This window comes from Halichoeres trimaculatus, unplaced genomic scaffold (genome assembly GCF_033239565.1).
Source record: "Halichoeres trimaculatus isolate MK-OKI-2021-1 unplaced genomic scaffold, fHalTri1.1 fHalTri1_scaffold_17, whole genome shotgun sequence".
NCBI classification, from domain to species: Eukaryota; Metazoa; Chordata; class Actinopteri; order Labriformes; family Labridae; genus Halichoeres; species Halichoeres trimaculatus.
The window spans coordinates 20,662,967-20,679,232 of NW_027437195.1; the positions used below are offsets into that span (position 1 = coordinate 20,662,967).

Below are 16,266 nucleotides of genomic sequence, written 5' to 3' on the forward strand. Positions count from 1 at the left end.
AAAACGTGTGCACAAGGCTTGCTAGGTGTTTGTTTGGTCTGTACATGCAGATGTATGGCTGCTTGTGTGGGTATCTGTGTGTATCTATCACTTTGAGATAAGAGGAACTTCAGTCACTGAGACTTAACATTTGAACCCCTTTGGTGTGTGTCCACAAACACACACATACATGCACACACCCCTCCTTCTCCCAAGTGATGAGCCCAGGTGGCAGTGTGGCTTTGAAGCCTCCTTATGACTCCCCTGGCCATCCAGGTGTGTGTGGGCTGTACCGTCTGTCTGAGGCTGAGAAGGCCCTTTTTGTCTGAGCTTTGTCAACCAGGAGAACGCCATTGATCCCCATGACCCCCCTCCCCAACACACACACTCATACACACATCTCCCCTCCTAGAGTGCAAACACACCTCCAAGTTTCTCCCCTTCTTTCAGATGTGGGAGCAGGGAGAAACCAGAGCTGTCAGGAGGTGTGGGTGGGGACGAGGGTTCCTCTAGGTGAGCAGGAGCAGCCCCTCTTAGCACTAATGGGATAATTGTTTGCGCTCCACAGGTGCTCAGTGTCCAAATGAGGTCACAGCTCAAGTACGGCTCTTCAGGAGTCGAAGGAGGTTGGATCTTTTCTTTTTTTTTCAGCTAAGTGACAGCAGATCTCACACTGACAGACAGATCGTAATGAGCACACTTGAGTTTGATTTGGGAAAGAAAGATAAACATGCCATATAAGACAGGCAACACACACCATATAGTTTGCTTGCTTATGTGTTTGATTTGTGATTTGCTGATCAACGCGGCCTTGGTGTGCTGCAGTAATTCAATGGCCAGCCTCTAGAAGATGAAGATGAAGAAAATTAAAAGAATGCATTAAAAAGTAGAACTATTGTTTCTTGTGACTGTAAAACCTGGTTTATTTCTCTGCATGGAACAGAGAGCACGCCCTACGTCCTTGTTCATGGCAGAAACATAAAGCCCCGTTTCTACCAAGCAGTTCACCAGTATGGGTCGTCTTGGCATGGTACGCATTTTACGGCGTTTCCACTGACTAATCCCAGAACAGACACCCAAATAACCGAGACAAGCTGACCCACTTTTTGGCACCCTTCCACTGGGGTGCCAAACTAAACTGACCCGATCTCCGAAGGTGGAGCTACAACACTGCAGACCGTTGATTGGTCGAAAGAATCATCACTTACTATGTGACAGTGGCGGCATTTCTCCTGGCGGCACGCAGCCTCCTCTGAAATAAAGCTTGATGCATCAAAGAGCCACATGGCAATCCCAAAGAAGACAAAATGCTGGACGTCTTCTATCGTTGCTCTTTGTTTACTGTACCGCGTTTTATTTTCTATGTTGCATTTATTAGCGGTAGGCCTGTCACGATAACAAATTTTGCAAGACGATAGTTTTCCAAAATATTATTGCCGATAAACGATATTATTGTCAATATTATTTTGATTTTTTTTCCATTTTTTCATTGATGTAATTATGATAAATGGGATAATAAAGTGAGCACACCATATCAAAAGCAAGAAACTTTAATTTCTTAAGAGTATTTAACTGTAATTAAAAGGTCAGGATCTTTTAAATAAAATAAATTAAACAAATAAATATACCATTAAACAAAAAAGAAGGAGAAAAAAATACAATGAAAATGAAATGGACCTATTGGAGGGCTGCATTTCTTTGGCAATGTAGCTGTCTTTGAGCGCCCACCATTTGGCGCTTTTATTTCTATTTACTTTGCAGACCAAAAAGCCTCAGTAAGAGCCGATTGTCAAAGAACAAGGCTCCGCTGCACCTCCCCTTCTTCTTCTTTGTTGTCACTATTTTCAAGCAAATGTGACATATCAGCTTGTTGGTGTTCGTGAGCTCACACTTTGTTCATTCTGATAATAAACAAAATATTCACACACTGGGACTGTGGCAGGCAGCTTAAGAACCGTATCTTTCGTGCCATCACTCATATTAGCGTGTGTTTCCTCCTTACCCCTCAGGACGCTCGCTTCAGCTCTCTCCGCGTGTACGCGCCAGCAGCCCCGTCTTCACCCCAAAGATCGCATTTTTGACAGATGCTCACTCCACTATAAATCTGCTAAATCCGCTATAGAACCTATGCACCCCGATTTTAGGAAAGAAAGACGTAGTGAGTCATCTTCTCATTCAGCCTCTTTGGTCGAAAGAGAGGGGGAAAACAAACATGCATGCACGTGTCAGTTTATCGAGGCTGGCAAACTTACAGAGGACGTTTTTATTTATCCTTCGGTTAATTGATTTATTGATTATTGTGACAGGCCTAATTAGCGGGGTACACTGTGTCACGCTGCTATTGCGTCACACTATTATGTTACTGATGCGGCTGTCGCTGTCCAGTTTACGTGCCCCCTACCACGAGGGGCACAGTTGGCTGTGGAAATGCTAACAGGGCCAATGTTAACCTTAACTTCCCAGGTGTAGCAACTTTTCAGAGCCCTCTAACAACTCTATTGCGACAATCATGGTGCGGTGGAAACAGCCATTTTTAAAGCTTTCCCAGCAGCATATTATAGGGTACATTTGCCAGAACAGGTGACTTCTGTGTCCAACACAACAGTATTCCTCTCTCCTACAGTGTCCACAACAATTACTTGCAAATGGTCAATCATGTAAATTAGGCAACTACGTTGTTGAGCAACTTCTAGGACAGCCAATGGCTACTAACCTAACTGAAGCGTTGGCAACACGGATCTCCTCCAAAGTCTTCTCTCTATCCTTCCATGTGACAACTCAAACCAGAAATATCAGGCTGCAAAGTCAGACTACACATGCACTTCTGAAGGTAAGTGCACAGTGCAGGTAGCAGCTCTTTTACAGTAAACGCAAGAGATTAAGTGTCATTAGAAACATTTAAAGCTTTAAAGAGAGTTTCAAAACTCTGGAATAAAAAGGGGGAAATCAGTGCTAAAGAGATTTTTGAAGTCTTAACTTTGACTTGTGTGGGTATTTAAGGATTAAGTTAAACTTTGGCTTAGTTCAGGAATTAACAAGAGATGTCAGGTGATAACACGCAGAGAAGGAGACACAACTTGTTCCTTCCAAACATGTGGACACATGCACCATGTGAATATATACTGACAGATGTGCATGTGGATAGATAACCGTGTATTGACTGTGGTTAAGCATATGACACACACACCTTTCCACATCACAGTCACACAAATGCACGTGACACATTCACTGACTGAAAGATAAACTCCCTCCACTAGTGTCATTGTTCTGTGTCTTTGATATCTTCATGCAGGTATTTTCGTTGTAATATTTCCTGTATGTTTGAATCCCTCATTGTATTCATCCTCATCTTAGTCTTTGACATCTCTGCTTTTTTTTGTTTCTGTAGATATTTGCTGTCATATCTTGTCATCTTATCTGAACAAGATCCAGAGATAGAAAGATGAAGACAAAACTACGACCATCAGTAAATCCCTGGAAAAAGTATCAAACACTGCTTTCTCGAATAGTTTCTGATCCAAAATAACACAGAGAAAAAGTAGGATAAAAGGTAACGCAGCATAAAACTAAATAAGACATGCAAAATGGTTTTTTTTATTTCAATTTTCAAATCTGAAAACGTTATAACGAAATAGTCATTGTTGGAAGGATGTATGTCGTGTGATTTCCTGAGAGATCTAGGAGTCAGGTATCCTAGATCCAGAATAAACAAACTTAGAACATCAGATGCTGAAAGAACGTGATAGACTTTAGTATTTGATGACTTGGGAATGATGGTGCTGTGGCTGTGACAGAGGGAGGAGCAGGAAGACACACAAAGCAGACAGGATGAAGTGGATTACTCTCTTCTAAGTAATCCGGGACTCAGGTATCCCAGATCCAGAAAAGTAATAAAAGCTAAAACACAACCCTGAATAAAGAACAATATGAGATAACACAAAAAAAGTATAAGTTGTTGTAAAATTATTTGATAAATCATAAAACACAGTTGTAAATTTCCCCATTGGGAGTCAAATAAACTATCATCTTGACTTACAATATGAAACAATCTGGTACAACGCGATATGATTAGGGAGGCATGATATATCAGTATCAATATCAGTATCAATAGCGGTATCAGCCAATGTTGGTCATTATTTCTTACCATATCGGTATCGGGCGATGGGTAAAGGTGGGACGATATTTACTCTAAGCTGCGGGCCATTTTCAGAGCATCTTAAATGATCTTTCAAGACACAAAAATATTGTTTTCTATGACTATGTTAACACCAAAACTACTTAAAAATAGTGGACTCTCTTCTTTTATGTCTCTTTTCCTGTTTTTGATAAAAAAAAAAAAACAGACAAAACATACTTTTTTGATCCTGATCATCTCGGCGCTCAATCCTTTGATCCTCTCCACGGTCATCTTTTCTCACGATCGCGCCACTCTTTCTGTCTAAACTACCACGACACATTATCTGTGTTGAGGTTGTTTGTTTTTTTTGTTTTTTTTTATCAATACTGATAAAAGTAAATATCTGTTATAGGCCATAACAGCAATATTAATATCCAATATCGGCCAAAAATTTTCATATCATCCCTAGATATGTTACGATACGATGCCGTGCCAGGCGTTTTTGATATGGTACAATATGATACGATGTGATTAGATGCAGTACGATGCAATGCAAAAAGATAAAACACCACATGATGAACTTTCCTTCCAAATTAGTCTTGGTCTTAAGATCTGTAAACATTCTGATTAAGTAGTTGAAATCTGCTTTCCTTTAATAAGCAAGCTGTGACTTTAATTAGAGCCCGACCGATATGGGATTTTTGGGGCCGATGCCGATACCGATACTCAGGGCAAGAAGAAGTTGATATCCGATATATCGGGCGATATCCAACTTATCGACAGATATATAATAAATTCATTAATATACACAGGATATATACTGTATATGAACACAAATTATTACTAGCTATTGAAATGTTCCATCTTCCATTTAATGCAGGGGACTAAACTAGATTTTAAGTAATAATGTAGCTGCTTTCAAAACATGCAATAAATACAATTACAACAAAATACATTGAAACATTTTCAAAAATTATTTCAATGAAGACAATAACTTGTGAATTTATAAGCCCAGGTTAATCATGCATGGCATTATGAAGTGAGAGGCTGTGTAGTAGCCTTATATTAATTAACAAACAGGAGCAGGAGCAACAGAATCTCCGTGGAGCAAAAATTTGTATAATCGTCCACATTTTGGCCGATGTTGATTAATCAGTGACAGGCTATAATCGGTCTGATTAATCGGTAGGGCTCTAACTTTAATCTGTTTGGACAACTTCTGTTTAAAAAAAAAAGTAAGAAGCGATTCAAAGCATAAAAAGAAGAGTTTTACTTTTTCCTCACTTAAATTTTACTTTTTCAATTTTATTTTAACCAAGTTTTAGCTTCAAACTTTCCTTTCCACGGTCTTATCTTTAAGTACCCCTCCCGTGGTGGACACAGTGTATATGTGCACCTTCTTGAGCCTCAGGTTTGTCTCTCACTGGCCATTAAGTTGTGAGTGATTTTACGGCTGTTTTGCAGTGCTCTGTTTTCACAAAGGAGAATCATATATTAACTGGCTCCCCTGCTCTATAGGGAGCTCAAAGTCCCAGGTCAGCTACAATCCTCTCCTTCTGCTTGCTCATGGACCCTCCAGCAGGGCATTTAAAGTTCACACAGGAAAAAAAAGAGTCCTCTTAAGTGTTTTCTACAGTGATTGTACATTAAATGTGTTTAGATCAGTGGAGTGCACTTTGGAAACTATAATGTGGAATTTAAAAACAATCCTCTCGTCTGAGCGCTGCTTTAGGCTCAATGCCACAGTGCAGATTGAAGTCACAATGGAAGACATCACAGAGTCACGGTCTGTAAATGTTAGCTTTAGTTTCTTTTACATCAACAGTTTACCCATCTCTAATTGGAACATGCCCCCCCTCCCTCCTCTTACTATCTAAACACATAGAAACAACGTGCACACACACTTTGAGATATGCACGCGGGACGGTGTGCGTATACACATCTCGGGAAATTATGGGAACATCTGGAGGAGCTCATCCAATGCACAGACAAATGTTTCCTGGAGAGCACCAAAAGAACCATCAGAGAGGCTTCAAAGAGAACGCCACTGCTAACACAAACACACACACGCACATACAAGCACACACCTCCTGGCTGAGGAGGTAAAGGCCAGATCAGATGAGCGGGGGCAACAAAGAGCGTCTCTTTGCACTCAGAGGTACTGCAGCATTTAAGGTTAACTCTGCAAGCACAAGGCCCAGCTTTGTTCCCCACCAGTGTCTCATCTGCAGGTCATCATATATCATATGACATGACACTCCGACAGGGTCTCCTGCCCACTAGAACATGGAGAGTGCAGAGATGCTGAGAGAGCTTCTCATGAGTCAGTTTATAACAAAGAGCAACATCGGGTTAAGAAAAATGAAGCCTATGCAGAAGTGTGAAAAAGTTGCTGTTCATCGAGAATCAATCTGCATGAGGCTGGCTGCAGAAAGACAGGAAACTACATACACACCAAGCCAAAAAAAACAGACATCAAAAAGCCTATTTACAGCCTGGTTCCAAAAACAGGTTGGGTCTAAAAAGCTCATTTCACTATCAGCACACTGTACAGGGTTACATTTTTTTCTAACTCTGCGGTTTAGAAATATTAGGTTGGTCTGATTGGCTAATCAGAGACAAAGTTCAGCCCACGTGACTGACAGGAGTCCCAAACATACCGGGAGTGGCTAATCGGGAGGACCGGGACAATTCCCCTTGGGCTGGCCTGAAGTTTAGGCCGCGAGGGCCGGTGGTAATATACATTTTTTAACATTATTATAATTTTTTGGTTTGGTGTTCATTCATAACCCTCAATGAGTATAACTACATGCTATTACCGCTGTCCCTGTGGGCCGTCTCCATCGGCAGCTCTTTTTTTTTTTTTTCTCAGATTCATCCTGACATAACAGCACGTCCATGCAGGCTAAAAACAATTAGCTCTGCCAGTCGGAGTCTGTGCAACGAGCCAGCTCGTAGCTACTGCTGGCCAGATGGATCAAAAGAGCAAGGATGGCGCGGAGAAGCTTAGAAATAAAAAAAGGAAAGCGCTGGAAAATGACACCAAAATGCGCAAAAATAGCATCTTTTTTTAATAAAACGTCAACAAGCTTGTGGTTTAAAACAGCAGAGGATGCCGATGAAACTGGTAAGGCAAGATGTTGAATAAAATGCAGCTTGCACCATGTGATGAGACGGCACCACATAACTGGGGAAACTTTGTCTTGAGATAGATGAAGATTTGTCTGTTAATAGTTTTGACTACTTTGCTCACCCTCAGTCACAGGATATACATATATTTTTGTCTTATCAGCACTCTTAACATGTAAAGTTATAATTACATTATTTTAATACAAAAGATCATGATATAAAGTGAGCCGGTCTGAGGTATAAAATTCCAGGGCTGAAAATGAGTCCCACTCCGCCCCTGGTCCCAAAGCTGTTAGTAAGGAAACTCAAAGCCTGTATCATTTCCAGTATCGCTGCGTCTGCAGATCTGTTTCATTTCACTGTATCAGGAGCAGAAAAGTAATGTTGCAGAGACTGTCTTATACAGTCTATGGTTTACAAGCACGCAGCAATCCATGACTAAGATTATAGCTCGATCATTAAGTCACAGAGGGGGCTCTAGTCTTCATTGCGTATGCAAGCAGGAAAGAGAATCCCACTTCTGGCCAAGAACATCTCACCCCGTTTCGATAGGCAGCACTGTGTCCTTTTTTCCTAAGCAGAGCTGCTTGCGTCTCAAAAGAGACACAAGAAGTAATATTCTAACAACGTTTCGTGTTTTTCTCTCATCCATGAATTTAGGAATGTTGAGTTCCTTGAGTTGCATCAATAGAAAGCTGTTTCCTCAAGTAAGACTTGCTGCTCTCTGTTGCCATGCTGTTTGTTTGTTGTGCTGGAGCACAGCAACCCTATTTACCATGGTCATCTACTTCCTCTTCCAGGTGAATTTTGCTCTCACTGAACACCGAGGCGTACTGAGTCCTGCTGCAGTTCGATGGAGAGTATAAATGCACTATTAGATCGGACAGCAATCACAATATCTTTGTGTGTCGGTCGAGATATGCTCAGTCCAATGTCTTTAGCTGCATGTCAGGGTCAGAATGTCGGGTTTTGGACATGTCCAGACATCATCCTCTAGAGTGAAGAGGAGCGTGTGTGTGTGTGTGTGTGTGTGTGTGTGTGTGTGTGTGTGTGTGTGTGTGTGTGTGTGTGTGTGTGTGTGTGTGTGTGTGTGTGTGTGTTTGGAGCCCATATGGTTATTGAAAATAGTTGTAAGAGGAACTTTACTAAAACCAGCATCGTGTGTGAGAAAGAATAGAGGAGACTGAAACTACCAAAATAATAGCTTGCCCAATCTTTCCACAGTTTTAATATCCATCAAGCTTTGGGCACCGTGTTCAAAGTTAGCGGGAGGAATGACGAAGGGCAAAGTGATGATATCAACCACAATTTCCCTCAAACATTTAGTTAACAAGGAGACGGAATTCGGTCCGTACCTATAAAAGTACCTAATTCGGTACCCATCCCTAGTCCACAGGGTCCGCAAAGGCTTCATGCGGACAAATGACGTCATTTTCGCACCCACGCCTCCTCAGACGGTCCCTTTCAAACAGAAATTTCCACACCAGGCACACTAGAAAATTTCTAACCTGCCACACAAAGATCACCATGCCAACTGGTTGGTAAATATAATGATAAATTCCATGATGTGAAATTGCGACCACTCTTGGCAGAGAAGAGGAATCGGTCAGAAGAACCTTGAAAAATTTCCAGGACAGATCTGTTGTGTTGTAAACAAAGCCAAACTTCTTTGACTTTTATTTAGTTCTCTGGTAGAGGTATGTTTGTGATACACTGCCCCCTGCAGTTCGGGAATGGACACCAACGGTCACCACATGGGATGTTAAAAAGCATAAAAGCCTCATGCATTCTGTTGCGTGGATCTTGTGCGTCTGATCAGAAACCATAAAACACAGCCTTCAGACCTACATCCATTTATGACAAATACATACTTATAAAAGCCTAAAGAAGACATGTTCACGCAGTTCAAACTGTGAACTTTGATTTCCATCTTGCATGTTATGACAGTGCAGAAATAGAGACTAAAGACAGGCCAATAACAAGCACCCATCTCTCGCTCCTGCCCTTCTCTTCATCTCTCTTTCTCTCCCCTCTGTCAGACACAAGAGAAAAACACAGTTTATCATTATCACCCCCTCTCACCTGAGACCTCACCTCTTGCCTCCCCTCTCGCTCCACTTCCTGACACCCCCTCCCCCTGGCCCACTCGGCCCTTTCACCCTTCCTCTCCCCTGCCACTACCCATCCCTTCACACGTCCTCTCCTCCCTTCTCTCCCCTCCTCACCTCTCTACCACCTAGTGAGCACATTTCCTTACTCCCTCCTTGCCAACAAAGGGGAAAAAAAAGCTTTTACTCATTAGCGGATGACCCTTGCCCCCGGGCCACATTTTAAGAGGCTCTACTTGACTCCTGACATGGCCGTCAGTAATCAAAACATCGGCGTTCAGTGCATATATGCCGGGAAAACGGGGGGGGAGGCCAGTGTGTATTGATGCTTGGCCCAATGTGTGTGTGACAGCAGTCTGACAGGAGACAGACAGGTTCACTAACTTCTGAGCAGCCTCTGCGGTGGTTCCTCTGTCCCCGGGCCGGACACACCGACGGCTGGTTAGCCATGATGGAGATGGATCACTCCATCTTACTCTGCATGAGGCCTGTTTGGCCTGAGCCACGTTTGCTTTATCACCGATGTGTGTGTTTACTCACTGGCAGAGCTGAGGGGTTCGGGCATAGCGTGTCAGAGTCGCTGCGTAATGGTGTTGATGCTTTTCTAATTGCTCGCAGGAGTTGGATGTGGTGAGCTTGTTTAAGATCTGATGTGTTTGTGTTTCTAATTGGGCAAACAGGATGCGAACACACACACTCGCATGCTGTTTATCTCACTCTTGGTCTCCCTCCTTTCCCCACATACACATCTGATCCTCTACTATTAAAATCAGCTCTACAGCAACGCTTTTAGCGCACTAGACTTTTCGCAACACAGCCTCAAAATGTGAGCATCCCTGAGGCACTCTCCTGCCCAGGTCAGTGTTTTAATGAGGAAGCTGACAGCTTATTCCCTGCGGCAGGGTGCTGCTACTGTAGTAATAGCCCTTCATCGCTGACAGATTCATGCACTCTCCTCGTTTGATGTGGCTCTCTCCTTCTGCTCCAACCACGGCTCGTCTGCTTCAGGAACGTTTTCTTCTAAGGAAAACAGAGCTTTTCAAAGGACAGCAAGCAAGCAATTAAGGTCCTCTTTAACCTGTTTTACTGTGTGGTAATGTGACATAGCTCTGGGTGTCTCTGACACTAATACGTCTGCTCCCAGTACGGCAACACAGGGCTGGTCAAGTTGAGCAAACAACAAACTAATCCAGCTTGTTTTAGCAATTATTAAAGAAAAGAAAAAATAAAATGCAACATTATGAGCTATTAAAACAAAGACCATCAGCATCAAGACTGATCAGATCTGCACAGTTAAAGTCAGAAACCACTGCTGCAGGGCAGGTGTCAGATAAAATGATCAACAGCCTTCTTCTGCAGAAAAGACTCTTGATGAATGATGTGTCTGACAGTTAAAAGAAAGCACGATGATTTTTTTCTGAAGGAAAATAAAAACACTCCTACAGAATCTGAGTTACTGCTTTGCCCATAGAGGGCGCCAAAAACAAGCTTGCAACATTTAAAGCCAGCCAAAACTAGGAATGCAGTATGGGCTTTGGATATTGACCCATACCAATCCTAATCCGATACCAGTGTTAAAAAATAACCTGCATGCTCTACTGTGGGATAAGACTGGTAATGTTTTGAGTAAAAGACAAAAATGAGCGCATATGGAATTACTGAAGTTGATAAACTATAAATGTTTAAATGTTTAATTGCAGTTTGGTTTAAAAAAAAGCTTCAGAATTTATAGAAATGACTATTCAATTGTAATTTTTTATACCTTGTGGACTAAATCATAGTTAAGACTTAGTGTCAAGTTTGGACCGAAACTTTCCCACCGATACCCGATCCAGCTTTAAAGGGCTGGATCAGTGCCGATACCTGATACCAGATACCAGGATCGGATCAGTGCAAACCTAGTGAAAACCAAGCATCAACTTCCAGATGTGATAAATTAATTTTTAAAAGTTGCAGTTCCTCAAGTGGCCACTTGAGGCTGCTTCCAGAAGCCACAAAAACCACCTCCAAGTTCATTCAACCATGTCAACTGTTACAGCCAAAACAACATGTTCGCAGCCAGCTACAAAAACAGTTTGGATCTACAACTCATTATTGTTGAAATAATGAATTTAGGAGTTTTACCTTTTTGAGGGCATGGCTGACTTGACTGACTGGGCACACAGTGGATGTATGGAACCTCTTATACAACTTTTACAACAAGAAAGTGACAAGACTTTTCATCTTATCTTTCGCATCACTTCACTTGTCTCACAGAATGTCAAGCATTAATGTTGTGGTATTGTTGTTGTAATGCCAACTCATGCCCGTAGGTGTTGGTAATGCACCTAAAACCTAAAATTACTCACAATAACTGGAAAAAGAAGACAAACATCTGCACCATACACCGTGTGATACAGTTTGCCAGGTAATAGACTGGCCCCCTGCATACTGAGATTTTTTCCTAAACTGGTAGGACAACAGAATGTTTGGCATACAGCAGATTTTGCTCTTTTTCGCATCCTAAAAACTGAAATTTTTGTCAAACCAGTAGGCACTGCTAGGACACTAAGTGGTTTGGAAAACAGCCTATGTTGTGTTCAACGTTTTCAAAATGGCGTCTGCAATGATGAACATCAAAAGTCCATATCAGAATGACGATGGTGACACACGGACACAACGTTCAAATATGATCCAGTCTATGGTCGACACGTCATTTCAAAATTCAAGTCACTGGTTCTTATATGTTATCAAAATATTAGTTGTCTGACAAAGCTTTTGAAGAAAATCGAAAGTCAAGCAACAGGTAAAAAGCTACATGATGAAGAATTTGGTAACCAGCACTGAGAGGATGGCTAAATGTGCGGTAAGAGGTAAAGTTTAATTGTTTCACTACCTGGCTGTCGTGGGTCGAAAAAAACTCCGTGAATTTTGGCTTCGGCCGCGGAATAGTCCTCTTCTTTCTCCTCCGTTAAAAGTAGTCCTCACAAACTTGTTGCAACCAACATGAAGCAAAAATAGTAATCCGACAACCGTGTGAACTAGCTCAGCAAACGAAGCAGGCAAACGGCTACACTGTGATGAGTTCAATGACGGGCCGGTAAAATGACCGTTAGACGAAGGTAAGTAAAACGTCATCGAGATGTATTCAAATGTTACTCGGGTAAAATAAAATTAAGGTTTCTTTGATTCTTTTTTTTATTATTGGAAGGAAAAAATATTCCAAGCATTTTTAAAATAAGATACGGGTGTAATCTTTCTAGCTTAAACCCCTGTTAGCTTTTAATTCATAATTAAAATGACTGATGAAAAAACAATCATATTACAGTACAGCAGTTTATTCTCAAAACAACAGCAGCCAACTCTAGTATAGAGAAAGACTTTATCTCTGTGCAGGGTCGATGATGTGTAGGACTCATCTTTCTCCCTTATCCAGATCATTTGTGTACAGTCCCTTCACTGGTTGCAGTTGGAAGCTGCAATCAGAACTGGAGGTCAGGGCCACATGTTGACCCTAGAGAGACAAATCTGTACGGGTAAATTTTGAAGAGGAGGAGACTGTTGGTGAAGGTTTTGCCAGAGTACTTGTCCTCACCAGTCCACCACCCAACCTCTGTATTTGGACGTTTATTTTCAGCCTCTGCATCGATGTTTAGCACGAAAGCCTGTGAAACCAAAGCACAAAGCAGCAACGGCGACATGTGGCCACCAGACTCCTCCAGAGCTCTTTCCCCCTCCTCCTTCTTCTTCTTCCTTCTACTCCCCTCACCCTCCACCCTCCAACCCTTGCTCCTGCTGTTCCTCAGAAAACATTGTGTCCCATGGCATGAGCAAACATGCTCGGCCATCTTTCTCTGTGAACCTGTAGAAAGGCAGGACCCCCCTCTTTGCTAAGGCCCATAAGGCATCCTGACCGCCTCTTGGAGTAACTCAGAACTAGTGAGACAACAAACCTTGAAGTTGGCTTTCTGTGACCTTTAGGAGGTATTTTAATGGCCCTATCTCCCCTCCATTCAAACGTTTTTGGTGAGGCAGGGTAATTGTATCTCTGTGGGTTGGAAAACAGCTAATTCTGCTTGAATAGGCTACCCTCTAGTGTTTGAAGATATTATGGCTCACAAAGAATACAATAATCATACTTCTATTAGTGCCATGTTTTAAAACTAATCTCAAGTAAATCCTTATAAAATAATTAGTTTTGCAATATTAGCATGAGTTTAAACAGCATTTATAGTATTTAAATGTTTGCACTTAAAATTAGTTTATTGACCAGTCAAAAGGACACTTTACACTGAACCTTGCATCACTTTCTTTCTCAAACTTGGAGTGGGAGCTATAATTGCTTTCTAAACATGGCTATTTACTCATATCCAAAATAAACTCTGAGGAGCCTTGTTATCCTCAAGCCCACCATCTCCACTGAGTGAGTTATGTCATGTACAATATTTTGCTGGAGTAAAGGTCAGACAGAGTGCTAACATCTAATACATATATCACATTTGTGTTTGGCTGCAATAAGTTTTGCTCCTTCTCTTTGTCTCAGCTGCTAAAATAAGGACACAGAAGGCTGTGCAACAAAAAATCCCTGAGAGAGAATAAAGAAAATTGTGGCGCATAAACAAAAAAATTGAAATTAAATAAAATAGCAGGCCTGGGAAGTTAGCAACTAGCATGTAAACAAGCATAATAATGTATTTTTTATGGTTTGAGTGTTAGACTTGTATTTGTGATGAAATGGGCCTTAAAATTAGCAATGTGCATGTTTAATCAACTTAACTATTAAACAATATATTTTTGAACATTTTGTTGATATTTTCATTATTGAACGCCTCAAATGACTATCAGATTTTGCCCCCATCAAAGCCTGCTGACATGATGTAATAATGCTCTTCCTCAAAATGTAAACAAGAACAGACAATGGCTGACATCTCAGAACGGATTGTGAGCATTTGAAAACAGAAACCTTGGAGATGGAGTTGTTTGAAGGCTGCGTTTGCTTGTAACTGTTTGGAAAACATTGTCAGCAGCAATGCTAACTGTGGATGCTAAAACTACAAGGAGGAGAAAAGGCTGATGGTGCTAGCTCTGCTTGTGGTAGCCAAACTTCAAGATCAGCTTTCGCACACAGCCGTACTGAGAGGATCTCTCTTTTTGTTTTTGTTTTGTACTGTTTTCAAAGTGTTTCTTGTTTTTTGACCGGCCTGTCTTTCAGAATCTAAATTTGTTTTTAAGCGTAAGTAAATTATTCATCAAAACATCCCTGTTTTAAATGCTCCAGAGTGCTTGTTGCAGCTCTCTTAGCGCCTTGATATTAATAAATTTCAGTTATCACAAGAGTCAAGACAGCTTAGAGTGTGATATCTTGGTGCTGCAAGAATCTTAAAAAAAATAGATTGGTAAGGCATGGGGTGCAGCTGTGATGCAATTTTTGTTTGTAAGCCCGTCCCTCTTTGTTCTGCCAGGTATTGTCAAACTAGTAACTGGGGTGATGATGGGTGTGTTTACTAATTATATAGGCCCTGAAGATCCAAGAAGTTTGTCTCAACTTTCCTCACCTGCTCTGAATCCAGAAGACTCTCACAGTTGTGTGAGGTTCGTGTCGAGCTTTGCGCTTGTCTCGTTTGTCCATCAATAGTGAAAAACAGTAAATATTTGAGGGAGTTATTGCTGGGATCGGATTAATTACACGCAGTCTTGAGTTTCTGCTATGCATCTTTCGTTGCTGGAGAAGTCACACAACATTAACAAGCTGTCAAGCTGTGAACCGACATGGTTTGTCTCAGGGACTAATTGTTGGTTTGCTTTACATGCGCTGTGTTTGTAATGTGTGTGTTGCTTTTTTGCACTTTGGTTGTGAGATTTAAAACTACTATGCTTATAATTTGCATTTTATTTCATGTTCATGCATCCAGGCTGTTTGACGGCAGTGACAGTGAACACTGTAGGAGTATGTAAAAAAAGGGGGGGGGGGTGCAGTTTACTAAACCAAGTTCTCGTACATAAATTGACATGTGCAATTAGGGAGATGTACACAGTCCCCCAGGTCTGTTTAAGATCTGGAATACTTTCCTAACAGCTTCAAGATGCCCTGTTTTGGCTTTGGTTTGCAAATCTTAATGGATTTGACCTTGTTGAAAAATGGTTCTGGTGAAGTTTTCTATGTTCACTTTGGCCAAAGTCCAACTGCACCAAACATACATGACAATGAACAGAACCATGGAAGTTTGGTGGATAAATTTTGACTTAGACTTAAATTTTATCAACTTAAACATTTGACTTTGCAAAGGCGGTCATAAACACTTTTTGGTTTCCTGTTTATATGGTGTATAAAGATTGGGGAGGCATTAAAAGTGGAGGAGCTAGAGTACTTGGCCTGGAACCTTTCTAAATAAACTGCCACAGTTAGCTCTTGTGCCGTTCTTTCCGCCATTGTTTGGTTTGCCTTGATGCTTTTTTTAACATGACCTCTTCTTTAGTTGGGCAAATAAAAGCCCCGATTTAGAGATGAAGCAACTCTCAGCAAGTTTCTTCGCAATGGGACCGCAAAGTGGCATCTCAAGGGTTAAAGACAGCTGCCAACATCTGTAGCTGTGGTTAGCTTTTTAATTGTGAGGCCCAGCAAGTGAGCAAGCAGCATGGAGGAGAGGGGGCTGGCAGGCCGCATATTTCAGCCGAGTGTTCACAGAGCAGCTTTCCGGCCAGCCATGTGGACTCAATGATGGCGTCCAGGGGTGTACTGTGCTCCTATGAAATATTAAATCTGCTCAGCCCCCAAGTGTGGACAGACCACCTGCAAGCGAGCAAGCGTGGCGTGCGGCGAGCCCGGAGATCAGATGTCCCTCAGCTACACACATGCACAAAAACACACATGTATGCATAAGTAAAAGAAGTACACACTAATGTCCCCACACAGGATAAACCTGTGGGTCTGCACATGCTTACACTAATAGACAT

General features: G+C 41.7%; 1 long non-coding RNA gene across 2 annotated transcripts in view; it reads right to left on the reverse strand.

Moving 5' to 3' along the window:
• The window catches only part of LOC141806927 (uncharacterized), a 126,212-nt gene extending 113,799 nt beyond the window's left edge, over positions 1 to 12,413 (reverse strand). For both annotated transcript variants that reach the window (XR_012599799.1, XR_012599800.1), the window contains exon 1: positions 12,209 to 12,413. This is a non-coding gene — a long non-coding RNA (uncharacterized LOC141806927). The remainder of the gene's footprint in view (positions 1 to 12,208) is intronic.
• Positions 12,414 to 16,266: the final 3,853 nt, after the last annotated feature.